The 18170-nt window shown below is 37.7% G+C and overlaps 1 protein-coding gene across 3 annotated transcripts in view; it reads right to left on the bottom strand.

Annotated features, from left to right (window-relative positions):
- The window catches only part of BABAM2 (BRISC and BRCA1 A complex member 2), a 441510-nt gene that overhangs the window by 334614 nt on the left and 88726 nt on the right, over positions 1 to 18170 (bottom strand). The window lies entirely within an intron of this gene.

Here is an 18170-nt window from a genome sequence, read left to right as displayed (position 1 = left end):
CATACTAAGTAAGTCAGGCAGAGAAAGAAAATATATGATATCACTTACATGTGGAAGCTAAAAATGTGACAGAAATGAACTTATTTACAAAACAGAAATAGACTCACAGACAGAAAACAAACTTATGGTAACCAGAAAGGACAGCGCTGTGCGGGAGATAAATTAGGAGTTTGGGATTAACATACACACACTACTATATATAAAGCAGATAAATGACAAGGACCTACTGTACAGCATAGGGAACTATATTGAATATCATACAACACACACACACACACACACACACACACACACACACACACACACAACTGATCATTTTGATGTACATCTGAAACTAACACAACACTGTAAATTAACTATACTTCAATTAAAAAAAATAAAGAAAAGAAAAGAAAACCTGTTTTCTCAATGCTCCCAACAGGCCACACTTGGTTTGTGATACCTCGCTGTAGCTTTGTCTTCCTGACTACAGTGCCATTGCCTCTGTCATTTTCTAAATCCTACCGCTGCTTAAAGACCCAGCTAAAACCCTTCCTCCCTCATAAAGCCTCAGATGACCATAAAGGTGCCAAAATCAACACTTCAGAACTCCTGTACCATTAATGTGGTACTTAGCATATTCATTCATTTAAAAACAAAACAAAACAAAACAAACCTTAGTAGTGTGTACTTCCTAAATGCCTATACCACAAGTAAGTATTAGGGAAATTAAAGATGAGTAAGATATGGCCTCTGGCCACCATCACCCTGATACCAAAACCAGACAAAGATGTCACAAAGAAAGAAAACTACAGACCAATATCACTGATGAACATAGATGCAAAAATCCTCAACAAAATACTAGCAAACAGAGTCCAATAGCACATTAAAAGGATCATACACCACAATTAAGTGGGGTTTATCCCAGGAATGCAAGGATTCCTCAATATATGCAAATCGATCAATGTCATGAACCATATTAACAAACTGAAGGAGAAAAAAACATATGATTATCTCAATAGATGCAGAAAGAGCTTTCGACAAAATTCAACACCCATTTATGATAAAAACCCTCCAGAAAGTAGGCATAGAGGGAACTTTCCGCAACATAATAAAGGTCATATATGACAAACCCACAACCAACATCGTTCTTAATGGTGAAAAACTGAAACCATTTCCTCGAAGATCAGGAACAAGACAAGGTTGTCCACTCTCACCACCATTATTCAACATAGTTTTGGAAGTTCTAGCTGCAGCAATCAGAGAAGAAAGAGAAATAAAAGGAATCCAAATCGGAAAAGAAGAAGTACAGCTGTCACTGTTTGCAGATGACATGATACTATACATAGAGAATCCTAAAGATGCTACCAGAAAACTACTAATCAATGCCTTTGGTAAAGTAGCAGGATACAAAATTAATGCACAGAAATCTCTTGCATTCCTACACACTAATGATGAAAAATCCAAAAGAGAAATTAAGGAAACACTCCCACTTACCATTGCAACGAAAAAATAAAATATCTAGGAATAAACCTACCAAAGAGACAAAAGACCTGTAGGCAGAAAACTATAAGACACTGATGAAAGAAATTAAACATGATACAAACAGATGGAGAGATATACCATGCTCTTGGATTGGAAGAATCAACATTGTGAAAATGACTATACTACCCAAAGCAATGTACAGATTCATTGCAATCCCTATCAAACTACCAATGGCATTTTTCACAGTACTAAAACAAAAAATTTTACAATTTGTATGGAAACACAAAAGACCCCAAACAGCCAAAGCAATCTTGAGAAAGAAAAACGGAGCTGGGGGAATCAGGCTCCCGGACTTCAGACTATAGTAAAAAGCTACAGTAATCAAGACAGTATGGTACTGGCACAAAACAGAAATATAGATCAATGGAACAGGAGAGAAAGCCCAGAGATAAACCCACACACATATGGTCACCTTATATTTGATAAAGGAGGCAAGAATATACAATGGAGAAAAGACAGCCTCTTCAATAAGTGGTGCTGGGAAAACTGGACAGCTACATGTAAAAGAATGAAATTAGAACATTCCCTAACACCACACACAAAAATAAACTCAAAATGGATTACAGACCTAAATGTAAGGCCAGACACTATAAAACTCTTAGAGGAAAACATAGACAAAACACTCTATGACATAAATCACAGCAAAATCATTTTTGACCCATCTCCTAGAGAAATGGAAATAAAAACAAAAGTAAACAAATGGGACCTAATGAAACTTAAAAGCTTTTGCACAGCAAAGGAAACCATAAACAAGACAAAAAGGCAACCCTCAGAATGGGAGAAAATATTTGCAAACGAAGCAACTGACAAAGGATTAACCTCCAAAATATACAAGCAGCTCATGCAGCTCAATATCAAAAAAACAAACAACCCAATCCAAAAATGGGCAGAAGACTTAAATAGACATTTCTCCAAAAAAGATATACAGATGGCCAACAAACACATGAAAGGATGCTCAACATCACTAAGCATTAGAGAAATGCAACTCAAAACTGCAATGAGGTTATCACCTCACACCAGTCAGAATGGCCATCATCAAAAAATCTACACACAATAAATGCTGGAGAGGGTGTGGAGAAAAGGGAACCCTCTTACACTGTTGGTGGGAATGTAAATTGGTACAGCCACTATGGAGAACAGTATGGAGGTCCCTTAAAAAACTAAAAATAGAACTACCATATGACCCAGCAATCCCACTACTGGGCGTATACCCGGAGAAAATGATAATTCAAAAAGAGTCATGTACAACAATGTTCACTGCAGCTCTATTTACAATAGTCAGGACATGGAAGCAACCTAAGTGTCCATCGACAGATGAATGGATAAAGAAGATGTGGCACATATATACAATGCAATATTACTCAGCCATAAAAAGAAATGAAATTGAGCTATTTGTAGTGAGGTGGATGGACCCAGAGTCTGTCATACAGAGTGAAGTACAGAGTGAAGTAAGTCAGAAAGAGAAAAACAAATACCATATGCTAACACATATATATGGAATCTAAAGGAAAAAAAAAAAGGTTCTGAAGAACCTAGGGGCAGGACAGGAATAAAGACGCAGATGTAGAGAATGGACTTGAGGACACGCGGAGGGGGAAGGGTAAGCTGGGATGAAGTGAGAGAGTGTCATGGACATATATACACTACCAGCTGTAAAATAGCTAGCTAGTGGGAAGCAGCTGCGTAGCACCGGGAGATCAGCTCAGTGCTCTGTGACCACCTAGAGGGGTGGGATAGGGAGGGTGGGAGGGAGAGGCAAGAGGGAGGAGATATGGAGATATATGTATATGTATAGCTGATTCACTTTGTTATAAAGCAGAAACTAACACACCATTGTCAAGCTATTATACTCCAATAAAGATGTTAAGCACCTCTGCCTGCAAAGTGCTCTCGGAATGGCAGAGGAGACAAAAATATAAACAAACAACTACTGGACAAAATAGTAGTGCTACAGAGGTATATATAATGTGTTATGACAATACACAATATTGTAGCAATATGCTACAATATTTCTCTATTTATGTTTAAGTTCTGTTTCTCCAATTAAATCAAAGTCCTCTCGAAAGGTAGAGTTCTTTATCTCTACTCAATGCTGTATACATGTTAGCCAAAAACAACTTGGATGTTGTTTCACTAAAACCTTAATTTCACCTCTGTTTTCTTAAGAGAAGTGTGGGTAGAATCCCTCTTTACAGAAATTAGACTTACAATGATGAATTAATTTACTTTTTTAAGCAAGTTACTGTAATATTAAGTACTATTATAATCACCAACTATTAGGTATTAAGAATTCACAAATTATTTCCATTTCACTTAAGTGAAGTTCAGTGTTTTCGATGAAAAACAAACTTGAAAGTAAAGAAAAAGGACTGGTTTGAGATACACTTTTTATGTTCCTGGGGAGGCACTAACCATCAGGGACAGGGCAAAAGAATAGAAGCCAATTTTAAAAGGTTCTTCAGACGAACTCATCATGTCAAAGGAAAAATGCTTACAATAACATGTAAGGTAAAAAAATATATATTGAAAACTGTAAAGGACATGTATGCGTGTGACAAAGACATAGAAAAATACTGAGAGTAAATCCACTAAAATGTTAATAATACTCATCTCTAAACTGTGGGATTAAGGATTTGTTTTTCTTGGTACTTATCTGTATTTTATATGTTGTTAATAATAAAAATACACTGTTATAATTTAAAAATCCAACTCTTTGAGAAGAGTACTGGAGAGGAAAAAAGGTGATAAAGAGAGGATGACAGAGATGACCAACCAAAGACAATGAATAATCTTCAAAACTGATCATCAAATAACTCCTCTGAATAAGCAGTTTCTGAACTGAAATGCTTCACACACAATTCAGTACCTCATTTTCCCAGAAGCATTTTTACAAATTCAATTGAGTAAATCAAAACTGGCAATATATGCTAAATGTTATATTTGCCATTAGATTTCAAAAAATAACTTGGTTTGCCTTTTTTTCATTTGTCTTATAAGAGTGAACATTTTTTTTGGTATTTATTTTTTTTAACATCTTTATTGGAGTATAATTGCTTGACAGTGGTGTGTTAGTTTCTGCTTTATAACAAAGTGAATCAGCTATACATACACATTACATATATCCCCATATCTCCTCCCTCTTGCCTCTCCCTCCCACCCTCCCTATCCCACCCCTCTAGGTGGTCACAGAGCACTGAGCTGATCTCCCTGTGCTATGTGGCTGCTTCCCACTAGCTATCTATTTTATATATGGTAGTGTATATATGTCCATGACACTCTCTCACTTCGTCCCAGCTTACCCTTCCCCCTCCCCGTGTCCTCAAGTCCATTCTCTACGTCTGTGTCTTTATTCCTGTCCTGCCCCTAGGTTCTTCAGAACCATTTTTTTTATATATATTCCATATATATGTGTTAGCATACGGTATTTGTTTTTATCTTTCTGACTTACTTCAAGAGTGAACATTTTAAATGTACCTTGTTTGTACTTACAAGATGTTCTGTTTTTCTACAACTGTGCTTTTAAAAGCCTTGTTTGTAACACATGCCTTCAAAATTATATGTGTGTGTGCATATGTGTGTACATTAATACTCATCTTAATCCACAGTTGGTTATGGTAGCAACACCTTTGAAAAAACAGACGAACTCATAAATCATCATTCCTAGACCAGGGGCCTTCCACTGTCTCCCCTAAGGAGGTACATTTTACAAAGAATAACAATATCAGCATATTTCCTACCTCAAAAAATGTTTCAATGGCTGATAAGTAAAAATAGATAATGGTGGAAATACAGAGTTTTTAACTCATCAGCACATAAACCAAGTTTGCATCGAAATTTCTCGTAATTTTCTCATATTCACTTGGATCATACATTGAAGCATCCTTTGAATCCAAGCTGCAATCAGATCAAGAGAACCAGAGATGCCATCTCTAAATAACGTTTACCCTTATTTCTTTCCACCTTAGGAAAATCTACTGGAATTTAAAATCTAGGTTTTCATAAGAAAGGAAGTAGTACACTGGTTTTTGGCATTTTAATAATTTTTATTGATGTTATTGAAATTTTATTAACATTAAGTATTTTTATTATTAATAATGATTTTTCTTAATTCTGTATTCTTGCCAACATAGGAAGTGGTATTTATGGTCCACTAAGGTTTTGTACTTTTGCTTTGTTTGTTTTGTTTTGTTTTTTAATTGGAGTATAGTTGCTTTACAATGTTGTGTTAGTTTCTGCTGAACAGCAAAGTGAATCAGCTATACGTATACATATATCCCCTCTTTTTTGGATTTCCTTCTCATTTAGGTCACCACAGAGCACTGAGTAGAGTTCCCTGTGCTATACAGTAGGTTCTCATTAGTTATCTATTTTATACATATACATAGTATCAATAGTGTACCTATGTCAGTAAAGGGCAAAACTACATGTAGGACAACTGACTTATGCTTCCAGATAGGATGCAGTGCCTTTGTATAAACCAGCAGTCTCAGTAAGAACAATCAGAAAGCCAGATAGTTGAAGGTATTCGACGTCTGCTGAAGCTGAAGCAATGAGAACTGGAGGGGCTGAGAATCCAGAAAGGAGAGAGCATCAGGGAGAGGTATCCCTGGGACATTTGCAAATTCTGGGCACAGGAAGGAGGCTGAGAAACCAGGCTTTGCACAGCACAAAGTTGCTGTTGGACTCAGAAAAAAAAACATCAGAACAGAGTCTTGAGAGACCTGAAAAAACATGCAGCCAGTTCCCCTCAAGACATCTGATAAATTCTGGGGCAGCCCAAGGGCAAGAAGCTAAAAATTAAGCAACCACTTCTGAAAAGCAGAGCAGAGTTACCAGCAGGCTTAACAAGACAAAATTTAGAATATGAGATCTCTCAGGGCAAAGATCCATGCTGTGCGGGTGTTCAAATAATTTGATAAATAACATGGTGCCTATTTTAAAATATTTTATTGGCCAAAGCACTTAAAAGGGTCTAAGAACAGTGGCCACTCCAGACTCTTGGTTAAAAACCCTGAAGAGCTCTACTTCAGGAACCGTAGTAAAAGCAGAGGTAGACCCACCCTTACCAAAGCCATAAACCAGCCTCAACCCAGCAGAGTCCCTGCCTGGATTAAGGTCATCGGTCAACATGCATCTGCCTATGAGAGGGGACAATGAACTTTCTCTCTAGAAGAAAAGAGCACCACCTGGAGCCTCTATTGTTTTTGAACTGGAATGTCTGACATCCACTCAAAACAACTAGAAACACCAAATACAGAATCATATCATGGATAAAGAAAAAAAGCAGGCAAAACAAATAGACCCAAGAATATTCCAGATATTGGAATTGGTTCATGAGGACTTGAAAATAAATACAGTTAGTATGTACAAGAAAATGGAGAAAACTATAGATGAAAAGATAAATTCACTAAAGAACTTATAGAAAAGAACCAAATGGAACTGCAGAATTGAAGGATATATTACCTAAAATTAAGAGCTCATTAGATGGGTTTAATAGCAAGTTAGACACAGCAGAAAAAATAAACTGGAAGGTAAGTTTGGTGTTACATAGCTGTGCTGGTTATTCCCTTATTGCCTCTCATCTCCCAAATCTACTCTTCTTTGTCCCGCTTATGAAACTGGAACTGGGCCCTGTAAACATGTTTCCTCTGTCAGCTGGTGCAATGTTTAGCTTGTCAACAGAAAGTGATGGAGGGACGGTGCAAGGCATGACAGAAACGGAGCTTCTTACCCTGGCTCTAGTGCACTTTTCAGAGCTGCACCTACGGTGCAGCTGCTAGAGACACACAGGAGACCCAGCAGTGCTCACCCTCCAGCCCGCTTAACTGGCACCTAGCCCACTTCTACTTGCCAGCCTTGGCCTACCAGCACCCCCAAGTGAGGGTCTCCATCATCCAGGGGGCTGTAGCCACACCCTCTCCAACAAGGAGGTCAGAGTCTCAGCCTTGGGGGGCTTGCAGGGAGCCATGAGAAAAGGGTCTTCCCAGTTTGTTCCTTTTGGGGTATTCTTCCTCTAACCTCCTCAAATTACTGATATGGTTTCTGTCTCCTGACTGAATGCTGACTGACAAAACGGTCAAGTTTCATTTTAAGTGTACCCTGTTTGTACTTTCAAGGTGTTCTGTTTTTCTAAAACAGTATTTTTAAAGACTCATTTATAACACATACCATCAAAATTATGTGTGTATGCATATGTGCGTATATTAACAGTCCTCTCCTTTACCCTCTACACAACGCGAGCCAGTGAGCCCGCCCTTCGGTATACACCCATCAGAAATGCACACATATGTCCACTGAGACATGCAGAATATTCATAATAGCACTATTCACAAGAGCAAAAAAATGTAAATAATCCAAACGTTGATCAACACTAGAATGGATAAATGCACCGTGGTACGCTCACACAGTGAAACACTATGAGCAATGAGCATGCAACAACAACAACTACTACACGGGTAAAGCTCCCAAATAAATGTTGAGTGAAAGAAGTCAGGCACACAAGTACATGCTGTTTGATTCCATTTGCAGAAAGGTGAAAAAGAGGCAAATTAATAACGGTGAGAAAGTCAGCACAGTGTTTACTCCTGGGCAAGGCGGTCACAGTGATGGGAGAGGGCATGAGTGGGGCTTCTGGAAGCTGGATATGTTCTGTTTCTTGATCTGGGTGCCGATTACATAATGTCTTTACTTTCTGGAAGTTTGCCATGCTAGGTAGTTACGATTTGTACATTCTTCTGTAGGCATGTTATTCTTCAATAAGTTACATAAAATGTGTATTATTTATAAACAACCAAATAATGTGTTTCTAAGTCCTTGACACTTACTATCCATGGATCTGATAAACTGCTCCTCCTACATGTCCCCCCAGCACCCTGTGCACATACCTCTATTCCCTGCTCATATCACCCGAGGCTGCAATTCTGTTCACTTATTTGTCTTGAGCATTATGTCCAGCTGGAGGGTGAAGGATGAGTCTTTTACAGGCCTCAACTGAGGCATTAAACAGATATTTGAAAAATGCAGAGCGTTCTATCTTATAATATGTTAATGGCCATGGCAAAGGACGTGTCGAGGAGCAGGGCACCACACTTCTGGATGGCATTTTTGAACAGTGGGCCATGCAGTCTATCTCAGCTTAGTGCGTTCTTCACATGTATTTCAAATATCTTTTATGTACACAGGATACGGACACTATTTTCCATGGACACGTTCAAAAGATGTCTTTCTTCAGGTAGCACAGAGACGAGCAGGGAAGGGGAAGCAACAAGGTGTGAGCACACTACTCTTTCTACACTTACGTTCCATTAGCAGAACAGAGTCAGTGAAATAATTACACAACCAGTGGGTAGTACCTGCAGTAGTGTTAGGTCCCCCACCCTGAAGATGCTTGTCGCAAACACAAAATCGTTGTCACCTTCTTCAAACTAGGAAGTCAGATATCAGTGGTTTCTAACCATATGCTATAATTGCAACATGTTCTTCTCATTTAAATATATGATCCACCCTTCCTCCTTTATGCAATTTTATTTTAAATTAAAGTGAATTATCACTATTACTTTGGGGGGAAAGAATTTCACAATACCCTCTAAGGCAGCTGAACACAACACACGGTGTTGCAAAAGCGAGGCTGAAAAATCACACCTTCAGAGTTTCTGTTAACTGATTTTTATCCTACAAATTTCTCAAAAATTGAATCTCTTTCTTCTACTTTGAAATGTTTATTGAAAACATTTTCTAGTCTTGGAAACCAACAAGTCCCTTAAGGATGCAGAACCTTAAAGGCAAACTGTTCATCTAACAGATACACGCTGCACACCTCAATGCACCAGGTACCCTTCTAGACACCAGGATACAGCAGTGAAGAAAACAAATTCCATTCTCTCAAGAAGCTTCCAATCCAGTGAATAAACAAAGGTGATCATGTATCCCAGTTTGCCTGGGACTGTCCCGTCTTAGCAGTGAACATACTAAGTCCCAGAGAATCCCTCACTCCGGGACAAACAGGGCAGTTGGCCACCTTAGCAGAAACAGATACCTAATAAATAAGCAGCCCCAAGTTTATCAAATGGTGATAGTGCAGTGAAGAAAATAAAGCAGGATAATGATGAGAAAGTAATGGGGAGAGCGTTACTACTATTTTGTATAGGGATGTCAGGGCAGGCCGCTCACATAATGACATTTGACGATAGGAGAAGAGCAAGCCATTCAGATAACACCGGAAGAAGAAAGTTCCAGGCAGAAGGGAATGAAACTGCTAAATAGCAAATCAAAAGTTTCTAAGGAGGTCCTCAGACCTCTGGAGGAATAGCAAGGAGGCCTGTCTGGAAAAGAGTGAGCACGGAAGAGAATGGAAGGAGAAGCAATTATAACCGCTAGAGCAGACCCATCACTTACAGTTCAGCACAAGTTCCAACTTCTTTCTGATGATTTTAATCCTGCAGTCCCAACCCATGATAATTTTCCCTTTCTCATTTTAATGGCGCCTCTGTCTTAATCTAGTGATCATTCTCTCTTCTCATATTATATAAAATATGTGAAAACACTATGCAATTATCCCACAGCACTTCTTGGTATCAAGTATTCCAGCACTGAAGTATATACCACCTATGGCCATTTGTTTTCATGTATCTATGTCTCCCTAAAATTTAGCCTCCTTGAGGTCAAATTCCATATAACACAGTGCTGGACATACAGTGTGTAATCAATAAATACCCACAGATAGGATTTTCCTCAATTTGTCTTTTGTTGATTTTTATGCTTTTTCATTAGTCAAGGAGGGCATCAATAACTCAGCCTCTTAGTTACAATATGACAGATGAAACAGTACGGCAAACACATAAGACAGAACAGAGTGAAAGCAAAGCCACGGACAAATTAACTTATATGGCGGGGACAGCTCTTTAATCAGCATATGCTTCGGACTTGAGGCTCAAAGCAAAAGTACAAACAGCAAAAAGCTCTACAAATAACCTCTCCAACCAAGAATCAATTCTTCTTAAGTGTCCCTGAAAAAATACTTCTAAGCACAGATTAACTGGATGATTATCATGTTATTGTTGTATTGAAAACTTTCCACCACCAGCCCCAAACCAAATTAACTGCTCCCTCTGCCATGTACTGTGCTGTATTCACATGATTTTCTCATATTGTCTATTAAATAAAGTTGTGTGCTAACCCTGCTCACCAGAGAGCACATCTAGAGTATACTTCAGGCTTTTTTTTTTAATTGAAGTATAGTGATTTACGAGTTGTGTTAATTTCTGCTGTATAGTGAAGTGACTCGCTTATACATATATGATATATTCTTTTCAATATTCTTTTTCATTATGATGTATCACAGGATACTGAGTACAGTTCCTTGTGTTATACAGCAGGATGTTGTTGTTTTTCCATCCTATATATAATAGTTTGCATCTGCTAATCCCAAACTCCTAATTCTTCCCTTCCCCCCATACCCTCCTTGGCAACCACAAGTCTGTTCTCTATGTCTATGAGTCTGTTTCTGTTTCACAGATATGTTCATTTGTGTCACAGTTTAGATTCCACATATAAGTGATATCGTATTTGTCTTTCTCTTTCTAACTTACTTTACTTAGTATGATAATCTCTAGGTCCATCCATGTTGCTGCAAATGGCATTATTTCATTCTTTTTAATGCCTGAGTAATATTCCTATATACATATTCCACATCTTCTTTACCATTCATCTGTTGACTGATATTTAGGTTGTTTCCATGTCTTGGTTATTGTAAATAGTGCTGCTATGAACACAGAGGTACATGTATCTTTTCAAATTATCGTTTTGTCTGGATATATGCCCAGGAATGGGATTGCTGGTTCATATGGCATAGAGTTCAGGCTTTATCTCCATTGCTTAGGCCTTAGGTCATAACTTTCAATTATTATTACCTTACATGGTTTGGTGAATAAATTATTAGCATATATAATGTAGAGCAATGAGGCAAATTTTTAAGAAATCTACTACAATTTATGAATGTTGATCTTAAAAGAAGCTCCCAGACATACTGTAAGCTAATTGCAATGCTGCTTCCATTTCTATCTTATGAAATTCTTTAAGTTGAGTTTAAGAGATCAAAGGAAAAGCAATATCGGTATTTTATGACCACATCTCAATATCAAAATATGTAATCACCCAGCTTGCACAAGAAACTGATTTACATCAAAAAAGTAGAAAAAGATGAAGAACATAAGTCTGTAAAGAGCTTTCTGCTCAATAGAAAGAAAAACTTTATGTTAAAAGTTAGAGCTGTAAGGTTGCTGGATACAAGATCAATATACAAAAATCAATTGTTTCTGTACAGTATCAATGTGAAAATGAAAATGAAATTAAAAACAAGTTTATTTACAAAAAGAATAAAGTTCTTAAGAATAAATTTAACAAGTGTAAAACCTGTACTCTGAAAATTACAAAAATTATTAAAAGATATTAACAAAAGACTTAAAAATGTTAAGGCATTTCATGTTCCTGGATTAGAAGACAATGTTGTTAAAATGGAAATAATCTCTAGCTGGATATACAGATTAAATGCAATCTCTTCCAAAATCCCAGTTGGATTCCTTGCAGAAATTGACAAGCTTATCCTAAAATTAATATGGAGGGCCTCCCTGGTGCGCAGTGGTTGAGAATCTGCCTGCCGATGCAGGGGACACGGGTTCATGGCCCGGTCCGGGAGGATCCCACGTGCCGCGGAGCGGCTGGGCCGTGAGACATGGCCGCTGAGCCTGCGCGTCCGGAGCCTGTGCTCCACAATGGGAGAGACCACAACAGTGAGAGGCCCGCGTACCGCAAAAAAAAAAAAAAAAAAAAAAAAAAATTAATGTGGAAATGAGAGCAACCCACTAGTCAAAGCAATCTTGGAAAAGAAGAACAAAATTCAAAAACTCATACTTCCCAATTTCAAAACTTATTACAAAGTCACAGAAAGCAAGACAGTGTGGTACGGGTATACAAATTGGGAGTTCAGAAACAAACCCACACATTTATAATCAATTGAGTTTCAGAATGCCAAGAATGCCAAAACAATTCAATAAGGAAAAATTAGTCTTTCCAATAAACTGTGCTTGAGGCATCTGGATCTCCACTTGTAAAATAACACAGCAAGGCCCCTACCTCACAGTAAGAGCAAAAATTATTAAACTTGGACTAGGCAATGGTTTCTTAGATATGAAACCAGAAGCACAAACAACAAAAGAAAAAAGACAAGTTGGACTTCCTAAAAATTAAAAATTTTTTCCCTTCAAACAATACTATCTAGAAAGTGAAAAAATAATCCATCGAATGGGAGAAAGTTTTGTAAGTCATATATCTTGATAAAGAACTTGTACCCAGAATATATAAAGAACACTTATACCTCAACAATAAAGAGACAAATAACCCAATTTAAAAATGGGCAAAGGATTTGAATAGACATTTCTACAAAGAAGATAAATAAATGGCCAATTAACACAGAAAAAGATGCAAAACATCAAAAAACCGCAATGAGATAACCACTTTACACCCACTAGGATGGGTCTAATCATAAAGATAGATAACAATAAGTGTTAGTGAGAATGTGAAGAAACTGGAACATTTATACACCACGGATGGGGATGTAAAATGGTACAGACACTTTGGAAAACAGCCAGGGAGTTCCTCAAAAAGTTAAACATAGTGTTACCATTTGACCCTGTAATTCCACTCCTATATATCCAAAAGGACTAAAAATATGTCCACACAACAGCAGTATTTATAATAGCCCAAATGTGTAAACAACCCAAATGTTCATCAACTGACAAAAGTACAAATAAAATGTACATGTATACAATAGAATATTACTTGGCAATAAAAAATGATGTAGTGATACACGTTACATTGAAAACAGTACGCTAAGTGAAAGAAGTCAGTCACAAGTACCATATATTATTTGATTCCATTTACATGAAATATCCAGAATAGGCAAATCCACAGACAGAAATATACATTAGTTATTGCTGAGAGTGAACACAGGTGGGGGTGGGGAGGATAGGGAAGTGACTGCTAATGGGTTTGGAATTTCTTTTAGGGGTGATGACAATGTTCTAAATTTGACTGTGGTTATAGTTGCACAACTAAAAAACCACTGAAATTAATCAAGACAGTATGGTACTGGCACAAAAACAGAAATATAGATCAATGGAACAGGAGAGAAAGCCCAGAGATAAACCCATACACATATGGTCACCTTATCTTTGACAAAGGAGGCAAGAATATACAGTGGAGAAAAGACAGTCGCTTCAGTAAGTGGTGCTGGAAAAACTGGACAGGTACATGTAAAAGAATGAAATCAGAACACTTCCTAACACCATACACAAAAATAAACTCAAGGTAGATTAAAGACCTAAATGTAAGGCCAGACACTATAAAACTCTTAGAGGAAAACACAGGCAAAACACTCTATGACATAAATCACAACAAGATCCTTTTTGACCCACCTCCTAGAGAAATGGAAATAAAAACAAAAATAAACAAATGGGACCTAATGAAACTTAAAAGCTTTTGCACAGCAAAGGAAACCATAAACAAGATGAAAAGACAACCCTCAGAATGGGAGAAAATATTTGCAAACGAAGCAACTGACAAAGGATTAATCTCCAAAATATACAAGCAGCTCATGCAGCTCAATATCAAAAAAACAAACAACCCAATCCAAAAATGGGCAGAAGACCTAAATAGACATTTCTCCAAAAAAGATATACAGATTGCCAACAAACACATGAAAAGATGCTTAACATCACTAATCATTAGAGAAATGCAACTCAAAACTGCAATGAGGTATCACCTCACACCAGTCAGAATGGCCATCATCAAAAAATCTACACACAATAAATGCTGGAGAGGGTGTGGAGAAAAGGGAACCCTCTTGCACTGTTGGTGGGAATGAATATTGATACAGCCACTATGGAGAACAGTATGGAGGTCCCTTAAAAAAATTAAAAATAGAACTACCATATGACCCAGCAATACCTACTGGGTATATACCCTGAGAAAACCATAATTCAAAAAGAGTCATGTACTACAATGTCCACTGCAGCTCTATTTACAATAGCCAGGACATGGAAGCAACCTAAGTGTTCATCAACAGATGAATGGATAAAGAAGATGTGGCAAATATATACAATGCAATATTACTCAGCCATAAAAAGAAATGAAATTGAGTTATTTGTAGTGAGGTGGATGGACCTAGAGTCTGTCATACAGAGTGAAGTAAGTCAGAAAGAGAAAAACAAATACCATATGCTAACACATATATATGGAATCTTAAAAAAAAAAAAAAAGGTTCTGAAGAACCTAGGGGCAGGACAGGAATAAAGATGCAGATGTAGAGAATGGACTTGAGGACCCAGGGAGAGGGAAGCGTAAGCTGGGACGAAGTGACAGAGTGGCATGGACATATATATACGACCAAATGTAAAAGAGATGGCTAGTGGGGAGCAGCGCATAGCACAGGGAGATCAGCTCGGTGTTCTGTGTCCAACTAGAGAGGTGGGATAGGGACGGTGGGAGGGAGACGCAAGAGGGAGGAGATATGGGGATATATGTATGTGTATAGCTGATTCACTTTGTTATAAAGCAGAAACTAACACACCATTGTAAAGCATTTATACTCCAATAAAGATGTTAAAAAAAAAACCCCACTGAATTATATACTTTAAATAGGTGAATTGCATGGCATATAAATTATGTCTCAATAAAGAAGTTATTTTAAAAAAATCAGAGCTATTCCCAAAATGGAAAATGATACCTCACTGGAAATAATGTCAAGCAAAGGCAAATGGCCTTCTGTTGGAGATATTACTGTAAGAGATGGATTCAATTAGTGGTTCCCAATAGCAGTTCACAGACTAACACATAAAAATCACCCAGGGAACTTAATGACTCTGTGGCTCCCTAAAGCATCTATCTAATTCAGTACGTCCAGTGAGGTTCAAAAATTTGTATTTTTAACAGGCTTCCTAAATTATTCTAGCATATAGCCAGAAGTGGGACCAACTGTACTATTAAGATCCTAACAATAATTTTATGATTCCCTGATATCTATGAGATACCCATCTCTAGATCTGGTATCTATCTAGTACTTTCCATTCAGCTGAGAATCTCAAAGTCCATAATGAAATTCACCTTCCTGAATGAAGAGTCTGTGTTTAGAAAAAACTGGCTTCATCAGATGGGTTAGGGCACCTCATATATTTTTATTAACCTTATGTGTATCCTTTAAGCTACTTCAAACCGTTTTTTGCAAAGATACAGGGCACCCTCCAGAGCTGTGTAGACCTCACCCAGCTAGTGCAGGGTGTATCCTGGTTGCTTATCTAGACTTGTCCAGCTGACTGGTCCATAAAGAAGCACTGGGGTAACCTGCCTGAGGCCTTAGATAAACTATAGCTAGAGAGAGGTGTTCCCCTAGATTTGTAATCTTTCTTTTAGATATAGTGCTTTATTTTTTTGGCTGTTCTTTTTCAGCTAATTTCTCAAAAACATTTACGATAACTTCACTCAAAACTAAACATCAGGGGACTTCCCTGGTGGGGCAGTGGTTAAGACTCCACGCTCACAATGCAGGGGGCCCAGGCTCAATCCCCGGTCAGGGAACTAGATCCCACATGCATGCCGCAACTAAGAGTTCGCATGCCACAGCTAGGGAGCCTGTGTGCCGCAACTAAGGGGTCGGTGAGCCACAACTAAGAAGCCCACGAGCCGCAACTGGGGAGCCCACCTGCCGCAACTAAGACCCGGAGCAATCAAATAAATAAATAAATAAAATATACACCATTAAATAAATAAATAAATAATAAAAAGGTTACACTTCTAAAAAAAAAGAAAAAAAAACCTAAACATCAGAAGAGTGAAGTTATAATATCAACTCCAACACAACAATATGGTCGATTTCCCAGATGAATGGATAAAGAAGATGTGACACATATATACAATGGAATATTACTCCACCATAAAAAGAAATGAAATTGAGTTATTTGTAATGAGGTGGATGGACCTAGAGACTGTCATACAGAGTGAAGTAAGTCAGAAAGAGAAAAACACATACCATATGCTAACACATATATATGGAATCTTAAAAAAAAAAAAATGGTTCTGAAGAACCTAGGGGCAGGACAGGGATAGAGACGCAGACATAGAGAATGGACTTGAGGACACGGGGAGGGGGAAGGGTAAGCTGGGACGAAGTGAGAGAGTGGCATGGACATATACACACTACCAAATGTGAAATAGATAGCTAGTGGGAAGCAGCCCCATAGCACAGGGAGATCACCTTGGTGCTTTGTGTCCACCTAGAGGGGTGGGATAGGGAGGGTGGGAGGGAGACGCAAGAGGGAGGAGATATGGGGATAAATGTATACATATAGCTGATTCACTTTGTCATACAGCAGAAACTAACACACCATTGTAAAGCAATTATACTCCAATAAAGATGTTAAAAAAATAAAATTAAATAAATCTAGGTCGATTTCCTGAACATTAAAACAGAAAAGTGGAATAAGATAAAACTTAAGGGCCTTTCTAACTTTTAAAGTCTATACTCTCACCAAAATAGATAGATAGATAGATAGACAGATAGATAGAAAGATAACGTCTATACTCACAATCCTTGCCAATATTGAAGATGTGCTTTGTAAATTTTACAGGCAATTCGTAAAAGAGAAATTGTAAACGTATATTTCTTATCCTTTCCATCATAGTGTTCCCTCTTGCATCATCCTAGCTCAAAGCCCCTTCCCCCCCACAGATTTTTACAACAGTCCTCAATCTCTCTAAATCCATTGTACTGACCACACTGTTGTTAGACAATTCTCCAAGTACCATTTCCTTCAGTGGCTCTTAACCTAGCATTCAATGCATTCCACAATCTTATCCCAAGTTATCTTTCTAACCTTTTCTAGCCCTTCCTTATATTAACTACTCTTCAGCAAACCTGTCAAGTACCTTCTTCTACAATATATTATATATATCATTTGTTTATGTCATTCCCCTTACTTGAAATACTCTCTGCCACACTCCCCACTTTTGTTCCATTCTTCAAGTATTATTGTAAGTTTCACCTCCGCAACAAAGCCTTTTCTGACAAGCTTCTTTAAACTTCTGGAGCTCTTAGCCTGTAATATACCTTTGGCATTTAGCATATGCTACCTTCCACTGGGCGGATTTAATACAGGACAGATCTGTAGGGGCACGCCGCCTTATTTTCTCCAGGTAAGGCCTTCAGCTTCAATATGGGGTGAATTTGTAACACAAAGCATCTAAAGGGACCACACTTAAACTACAATTTTTTTAAAAAATCAACTAAAGTAACAGTTTATGTGTAATTATTAGATATTTTGCAACAATCCCATCCTACTCTTGCCAACTGTATTTTTACAGCTGTGCTCCAAAATTTAAGATAATTCTTTAGGTTTGGGTTAGTACTTCCTGTTTAACACTTCCCTTTTAAAAAAGGGAGGGGGGACAAGATTTCAAAGCAAGTCCTCCAACTTTTAATTACAAAACTTCAATGAGACAAAAAAAAATTTCCAAAAAACAAAACTAAGAACATAGTTTTTGAACAATAATAGAACCCCTTATGGTATAGGCATCATAGCAAAATCAAACTTGAGAAG

This window comes from Lipotes vexillifer, unplaced genomic scaffold (assembly GCF_000442215.2).
Source record: "Lipotes vexillifer unplaced genomic scaffold, Lipotes_vexillifer_v1.1 scaffold717, whole genome shotgun sequence".
NCBI classification, from domain to species: Eukaryota; Metazoa; Chordata; class Mammalia; order Artiodactyla; family Lipotidae; genus Lipotes; species Lipotes vexillifer.
Note: the sequence above shows the minus strand (reverse complement) of the source record. Positions and strands in the feature narration are given on the sequence as shown.